The following is a 7601-nucleotide window of genomic DNA, read 5'->3' as shown; positions in this document are numbered from 1 at the left end:
AAAAAAAAAAAAAAAAAAAAAAAAAAGCTTTATTCTTACTGTGTCCAGAATTGGTGGGTTCTTGGTCTCACAGACTTCAATACAAATGGTTCTGGCTCAATGGGATAGGTATGGGGAAAGAAAAAAAAAATCTTTACCCTTACTGTGTCCAGAATTGGTGGGTTCTTGGCCTCACTAACTTCAAGAATGAAACCGCAGACCCTCATGGTGAATGCTACAGTTTTTAAAGATGGTATGTCCAGACTTATATCCTTCTGATATTTGGACGCGTTAGGAGTTTCATTTTTGGTAGATTTGTGGTCGTCTACAGCTTTTGAAGTAAAACTCCAGACCTTGAATATTACAGCTCTTAAGACACCATATCTGGGGTTGGTTGTTTTACCCCATCCATTGGTTCCAGGGAGTTTCATCGTCTTTCACCCCATCCATTGCTTCCAGGGAGTTTCATGGTCTAACACTGGTCTCAAAACTGAAATTACAGATCTTAGTGAATATCACAACACTTACAATCAGGACCAAAAACAGTAAACACCAGTAACACTTACTAGAAAAAGAAGACAGTTTCCACACACTTCAAGGAGACTGGAGCAGAGTTGCCACTGCTGGCTGGGGCAGCCTGCTTTTATTCCCTCATCTGGCCCCACCCACATCCTGCTGATTGGTCCATTTTACAGAAAGCTGATTGGTCCACTTTCCAGAGAGCTGATTGGTCCATTTTGACAGGGTGTTGATTGGTGCGTTTACAATTCTCTAGTTAGACGTGAAAGTTATCCAAGTCCTTACCAGATTTACTGGACACAGATCACTGAAAGGTGCGTTTACAAACCTTGAGCTAGACACAGGGTGCTGATGGGTGTGTTTACAAACCTTGAGCTAGACACAGAGTGCTGACTGGTGTATTTACAATCCTTTAGCTAGACATAAAGGTTCTCCAAGTACCCACTAGGTTAGCTAGACACAGAGCACTGATTGGTGCATTTACAAGCCTTGAGCTAGACACAGAGTGCTGATTGGTGTGTTTACAAACCTTGAGCTAGACACAGAGTTCTGAGTAGTGTATTTACAACCCTTCAGCTAAACATACAGGTTCTCCAAATCCCCAGCCAACTCAGGAGCCCAGCTGGCTTCCCCTAGTGGATGCCGCACCAGGGCCGCAGGCAGAGCTGCTCACCAGTCGTGCGCCTGCACTCCTCCACTTCTCAGCCCTTGGGCAGTCGGTGGGACCCTGGGCTGCGGTGCAGGAAGCGGCGCCCTCCCGGGCCGCTGAGGGAGCCCACCACGGGGGGCGGCTCGGGCATGGCGGCCTGCAGGTCCCGAGCCCTGCCCCACAGGGAGGCGGCTGAGGCGCGAGGAGAATTCTAGCAAGGGGCGGGCGGGCTGACAGTGCTGGAGGACCTGGCGCACCCTCTGCAGCTGCTGGACCGGGTGCTAAGCCCCTCACTGCCCTAGGCGGGCGATGCCGGCTGGCCGCTGGGAGTGCGGGGCCTGCCGAGCCCGCGCCCGCCCGGAACTCGCGCTGGCCCGTGAGCACCCCGCGCAGCCCCGGTTCCCGCCCGCGCAGCCCCGGTTCCTGCCCGTGTCTCTCCCTGCACACCTCAGGGCAAACATAGTGAGCCGGCTCTGGCCTCAGCTAGCCCAGAGCGGGGCTCCTACCGTGCAGTGGCGGGCTGAAGGGTTCCTCAAGTTCCGCCAGAGTGGAGGCTGAGGAGGCACTGGGAGCGAGGGCAGCTAGCAGGTTGTCACTTCTCATTACCTCATATCATATGCACACAGGAAAATCTGTCCAAGAGGGACTGTAGATCTGAATGTGAAAGGTAAAACAATAAAACTTTTAGAAGAAAACATATGAGAATATCTTCATGACTTTGAAGTAGGCAAAAATTTTACAAATAGGACACAAGAAGCACTAGGTGTAAAAGTATACATTTTGTTTTTTAAACTTACATATATTAAAATTAAGATTTTCTGTTAAAGGGCACCATTTAATCATTTCATGTTGTACATGTATATCAAAACATCACACCATACACCTTAAATGTATATAATAAAAATCATAATTGTTTTAGCAAACAAAACAAAGGGCATCATAAAGAACCAATAGAATGCAGAAATAGGTCCATATGTAGATAATCAATTGATTTTGGCAAATATGCCAAGATAATTCAACGGGAAAAAAAGTGGTACTGAAATAATTGAATCACCATGTAACAAAAAAATGATCTTTGAATCCTACCTCACACCTTTAAAATACAAATGCTCAAGATGTATCACATACCTCAATGTAAAAGCTAAAACTATGTGCAGGTAATGGCCTGGCTCTTGATCTGGATGCTAGTTACAGGGTTATGTTTTCAAGCTATACACTACACTTTGTTGTATGTTTACTGTAATTCTATTAAAAGAAAACACTATGTACAATCATGCACCACATAACGACATTTGGGTGGATGATGGAAGATTATAATAATAAGATTGTATGTAATCTTATGTCATAAGATTATAATACCATATTTTAACTGTACTGTTTCTCTGTTTAGGTATGTTTAGATACACAGATACCATTGTTACAACTGCCTATTCAATACAGTAATATGATGTACAGGTTTGTAGCCTATACCATATAGCCTGGATGTGTAGTAGGCTATACTAAGTTTGTGTATATATACTCCATGATGTTTGCACAAAGAAACTGCCTAATGATGCATTTCTCAGAACGTATGGCCATCATTAAGCGATGCATGACTCTGTGTATGTATGTGTGTGTATGTATACAATCATGTATATGTATATGTATATATGTGTACACACGTGTATGTATATATGCGTGTATACATACATATATTTTGTATATACACACATATCTATACACTTATAAGGGTGTGTATGTGTACATGTGTATTTGCTTCAAGCCCCACCCAATGTTCCATTACGAACTGTCTCTAATCCACACTCTAATTCCACAAGGCTAGAAGTACTCTCCCCTACCTTGAACTTTAATTGTATTTATTTGTAACTCCCTTATGCTGCATCTTTATTTCTTTCCTATAGTAATGTTGCCAGGATACAGATTGTATTTCCTCTACTAGACTGTAAATATATCCATCAAAGAGTTTAACATAGTGTTTTGGCCAGAGCAAGTGCTCAGTAATTTCATGTCGAAGGAAAGAATAAAACCTTAGTTTAGTTTTAAAACAAGCCTGAATCCTCAGTTTTTCTTTTTAAACAGACATTATAGCATCAAAATATTTCTTCTGATTAAATGAATTATGGACAAAGTGCAGTGTGAATTAATTTCAGGCATAAATTCTATAATTTTTTATACATAGCACCTTGTGTATTTTAATAAAGCAATTTGACTGGTAATTTTTAAACAATTGGTATCTATAGATTTTAATTTCTAACTTAAAATAGATATTTCAACATGAAACAGTAGTCACTATTGAGAGAGAGGCATTACAGTTTGGTGGTCAATACCTTTAGTAGGTATCTGGACTCCCGTAGCACGTCACGTTAAACTAATTGTTACTCAGTACACTTTCCTCCCTAGACTTGGAGCCCCTCAAAGACAGGAACCACATCTTATTCTTTTTGCACATCCAAGATCAACTACAATTGCTCTGTGTGTACACATAGTACTCACAAATCATATATAAAATATTTTTGATAAATAACAGAATGAGTGACTTGAAATAAGATCTTCATTTTAAGTCCTGCCTAGTTTTGACGTGTTCTTGTATGCCTAACAGAGTAAGAAGATATTTCTTTCCTTCCTTCCTCATTTTCTCCTTTTCTATCTACAATAACAATAATAATAATGCAGCTATGAAAATTGTAGATAATTTCTATATCGAGTCTTCTTCTTACCAATGTAGTTTTTCTTCTTATCACCCATTATATTACACATTATAGTATTTCAAAGCAACTGTGACATCTGGTTTGGGAAAAGTTGAGTTTTAGGACTCTCCTGTGTCCTGGTATGTTTAAACATAAATACTTAAGATCAGCTAGGGTTAATAGGTCCCAGATAAGTGTCATGTCCATCATTTCATCCTGCCCTTTAAATTACTGGTCTCTCTAAATATTTTGGGGTTGCAAATATATTTTCTTTCAAATGTAACTCCAGTTGATTGGTAGAGATATCTTGGGTTCCTCTCTTGAGAAAGATTCTGAAGTTACCTTCAGTCTCAGCAAGATAGAATGCTATAGTTCATTAGTAAGGGAAGATGAACAACTAGTATGCATGCTATATTCCTGCTATCCCTTTTCCATGGCCCTTATTTAATGCCAAAACGAAAATTCAAATATCCATTCATGTATTCATTGTTTCCTCCATCCGTTCAAGATACACATGCTGAGCACTAACTATGCTAGGCCCATAATGGCCAATATGATTAGAGAACTAGCTAAGAACTCTAGAATAACACTTACTCATAGGTCATTTTGATAAGATATTTTCTGATTGTTTGTATAATCATTTTAACGGTGTTGATTAGTGAGATTTCATTGGCCATGTCTGTGTTAAAGAATACTATTGTCTTTTAAACATGCTATTTCATTTATCTTAAAAAGCATTCCTGTTAATTGCAAGGGCACAGATGTTTCTATACCCCTTTTACACATAAGAAACTGAGGCATAATAGAGCACGATGTAGCAAAACAGGTAATTGGATTTGGGTTTCTCTAATCATAAAATGTTAAATTAAAAAAAGTCCTGGTAATCATTCCAGTTTCTCCACAATAATGTTCTGTTTTTGTGACCTCCCAAGAAATGCCCCTTTCATGAATTCATTCACTGCATGCCTAGACTTTGCTAAGTATGGAAAGGTCAGCACTCAAATGTTGGTGGGGAGTAAATTTAAATAAAATTGGCCGGGCGCAGTGGCTCAGGCCTGTAATCCCAGCACTTTGGGAGGCCGAGATGGGTGGATCATGAGGTCAGGAGATCGAGACGATCCTGACTAATACGGTGAAACCCAGTCTCTACTGAAAATACAAAAAATTAGCCAGGCGTGGTGGTGGGTGCCTGTAGTCCCAGCTACTCGGGAGGCTGAGGCAGGAGAATGGCGTGAACCCAGGAGGCGGAGCTTGCAGTGAGCCGAGATCCTGCCACTGCACTCCAGCCTGGGTGACAGAGCGAGACTCTGTCTCAAAAAAAAAGAAAAAAAAAGAAAAAAAAATTTAAATGAGAAAGTGGCATTATAATTACAACTGTCTTTAGGAAATGCAGAGTTTAAATAGTTGTATTTTCTCCTTTCTTCCCTTTTAAGTTGAGTTTGCTTTTTGATACAGGTGTCAGAAAGGCATAGAAATTTTTTAAAATAATAATGTATTATACACCTGCAACCTTTGCAGCTGATCACCTAACATATCTCATAATTTTTTAAACGTGTTTGAGTGTGTGTGTGTGTGAGAGAGAGAGAGACAGAGAGAGAAAAAAAAGAGAGAAAGAGTAAGAGAAAGAGAACGAGAGAGAGAGTGTGTGTGTGTGTGTAATATGAAGGAAAAGGAGGAAGAAAGCTTATTCAGAAATCCTGCAGGAACAGAGCCCAGGGTGCTATTCTCTTTTCTTTGCATAAGAACCACAGGGCACTAGGAATGACCAGAGAGTAAAAGTCTTTGATTCTCTGCAATCCTAGGTCATGCCATGTAGATAAAATAAAACCTAAGATGTGGGTAATTTATTTTAAAAACCTGGTACTTTCTACCAGCTCGAGAGCTGGTTACCCCTCCTTGAAACCAAACTTATTTTCATTTTCTAATTTTATTTTCCAGGCAACTTCCCATGAAAAAAATTATGACAAAGTATATTTTCTGGTGCTGTGTCAAGCTCTCAGGAGTGAATATATGGATAGGTAAGGCAAGTACCACATCACTAAGATCAAATGACGTCTCTGCTCTAATCTAAATTCAACCAATTTTAAATTTCAGGGTTCCAAGTTGCTTTTAGGTCCTATCTTTAGAGTCACTCCTTTCAATAATATATCTTTTCCTCCAGGTTGAGATTTTTAAAATATTGCTCAATTATTTCCTAGTAAAATATTATTGCCTAGGTGTTTCTTAAGGAATTTCTTGACTCTCGAAATTACTGGTCTATCAAACATTTGTGAATGTAATTAATTATTTTCTTGATTTCATACATGTGATATCACATGTACAAATTATAATATACAGATCTGCTTTCTGGCAGGGAGCACCATGTGTTTACCACAGCAATCTATTACACCACACACACATTATTAACACTAATAGACATCATGTGCATAAAACCCACTCATTAATTGGAAAATTAAACTCCCTTGTGTATAAATAAATCACCTCCTCAGCTATATAAAGACACTTATTTTTATCTTTAAATTTGTATTTTAGTGATTGTTTAATAAATGCAATTGGATTGGTCTATAATATCTTTTATTGTAGCAAAGATTTGACTGTGCTGAGAACAAACCGCACATCATCCAAAAGTCTGACCTTCCTTTGGTTACTAACATTCCAAGTGTAGCCAAAAGACACACGGTTGAAGTGTAGAAACATTCTGCAGGCTGATCAAAATGCAAGTAGGTCCTCTAAGTAGGAAAAACTTTTGGCTGAGTTTCAGGGGAAAAGGCTTCTTAAACTCAAAATACCACCTTTACCTGTTTCTTTACCTGAAATGCCCAGTGAACTGTCACGAGTCCCTGTGTTCTGATTTTCTCAGCTGTAAAATGAGATACTAATAAGACCTATCTCGTTAGGCTGTTGGGAGGACTAAATGAAATGACAGACATGAAGGGCTTGCCATAGGATCTGGTAGACAGAGGCTGCGAAAGAAGGATGAGATGATCCACCACTTAAATTATGGGAACACGGTCCTACTATGTGTCAGTCACTCTACAGAACGCTTGTCTTCCCTTAAACAATCCTCACGATTCTGACAGAAAGTTATGATTATTCCCAGTGTACACATGAAAGACAGTTACAGTTCACAGGAATCGGACTCAGGGAGGTCGACCAGCTCTCTCAAGGTCACACAGATTCTTGTGCAAGGATTCTGTGTGCTTATGGTCTTGCTCTTTCCCTGATCAGAATAAGCTGAAGTATACATGCAGAAATAGGAGAATTTTTTGTCCTAGAAAAATGTCCAACGTCCCATAAATTATCATGATGTCCTTTTTTGTAGCTTCTCAGGGAATCCTTGAAGATAGTAGTTTTAGAAAACTGAAAAATATTTTTTAATAATATGGCTAAGTATAGATAGATTCAATGACAGAAACTAGAATATTAAGCATCTTTAGCATCAAATAAATGAGTGCTGAGTAACTCTGGAACCTTGCAAGCTACCTCAGCTCACACTTGCCTTGCTTCACATATGTGGGGAAGAGAAATCCAGTTACATTCTTCTATTTGTTTGTCAATATTTCCTAATAAAACTGCCAAAATGTCAAACTAGAGTTTTAGAGAAAGAAAGAAAAGGATTGGGTTAAAATAAGTAACTACAAAAAAACAAGGATGATTTTATCCACATTTATACAGCGATTTTAAAAATGTTTAATCATAATATGATTAGTGTTTGGAAAGACTTATCTAGTTTAAAAATAGTTTTAAAGTTGTGAAAAAAATGTTTT

At 39.0% G+C, this 7601-nt stretch overlaps 1 long non-coding RNA gene across 1 annotated transcript in view; it reads right to left on the bottom strand.

Annotated features, from left to right (window-relative positions):
* LOC108522122 (uncharacterized) overlaps positions 1-611 on the bottom strand; it is a 2724-nt gene extending 2113 nt beyond the window's left edge. The window contains exons 1-2 of the long non-coding RNA XR_001883374.1: positions 546-611; positions 138-469 (exon numbers count right to left, since the gene is read on the bottom strand). This is a non-coding gene — a long non-coding RNA (uncharacterized LOC108522122). The remainder of the gene's footprint in view (positions 1-137; positions 470-545) is intronic.
* Between the last annotated feature and the right edge of the window lie 6990 nt (positions 612-7601).

The sequence above is a fragment of the Rhinopithecus bieti genome, unplaced genomic scaffold (assembly GCF_001698545.2).
Source record: "Rhinopithecus bieti isolate Rb0 unplaced genomic scaffold, ASM169854v2 scaffold_62795, whole genome shotgun sequence".
In the NCBI taxonomy this organism is placed as follows: domain Eukaryota; kingdom Metazoa; phylum Chordata; class Mammalia; order Primates; family Cercopithecidae; genus Rhinopithecus; species Rhinopithecus bieti.
Note: the sequence above shows the minus strand (reverse complement) of the source record. Positions and strands in the feature narration are given on the sequence as shown.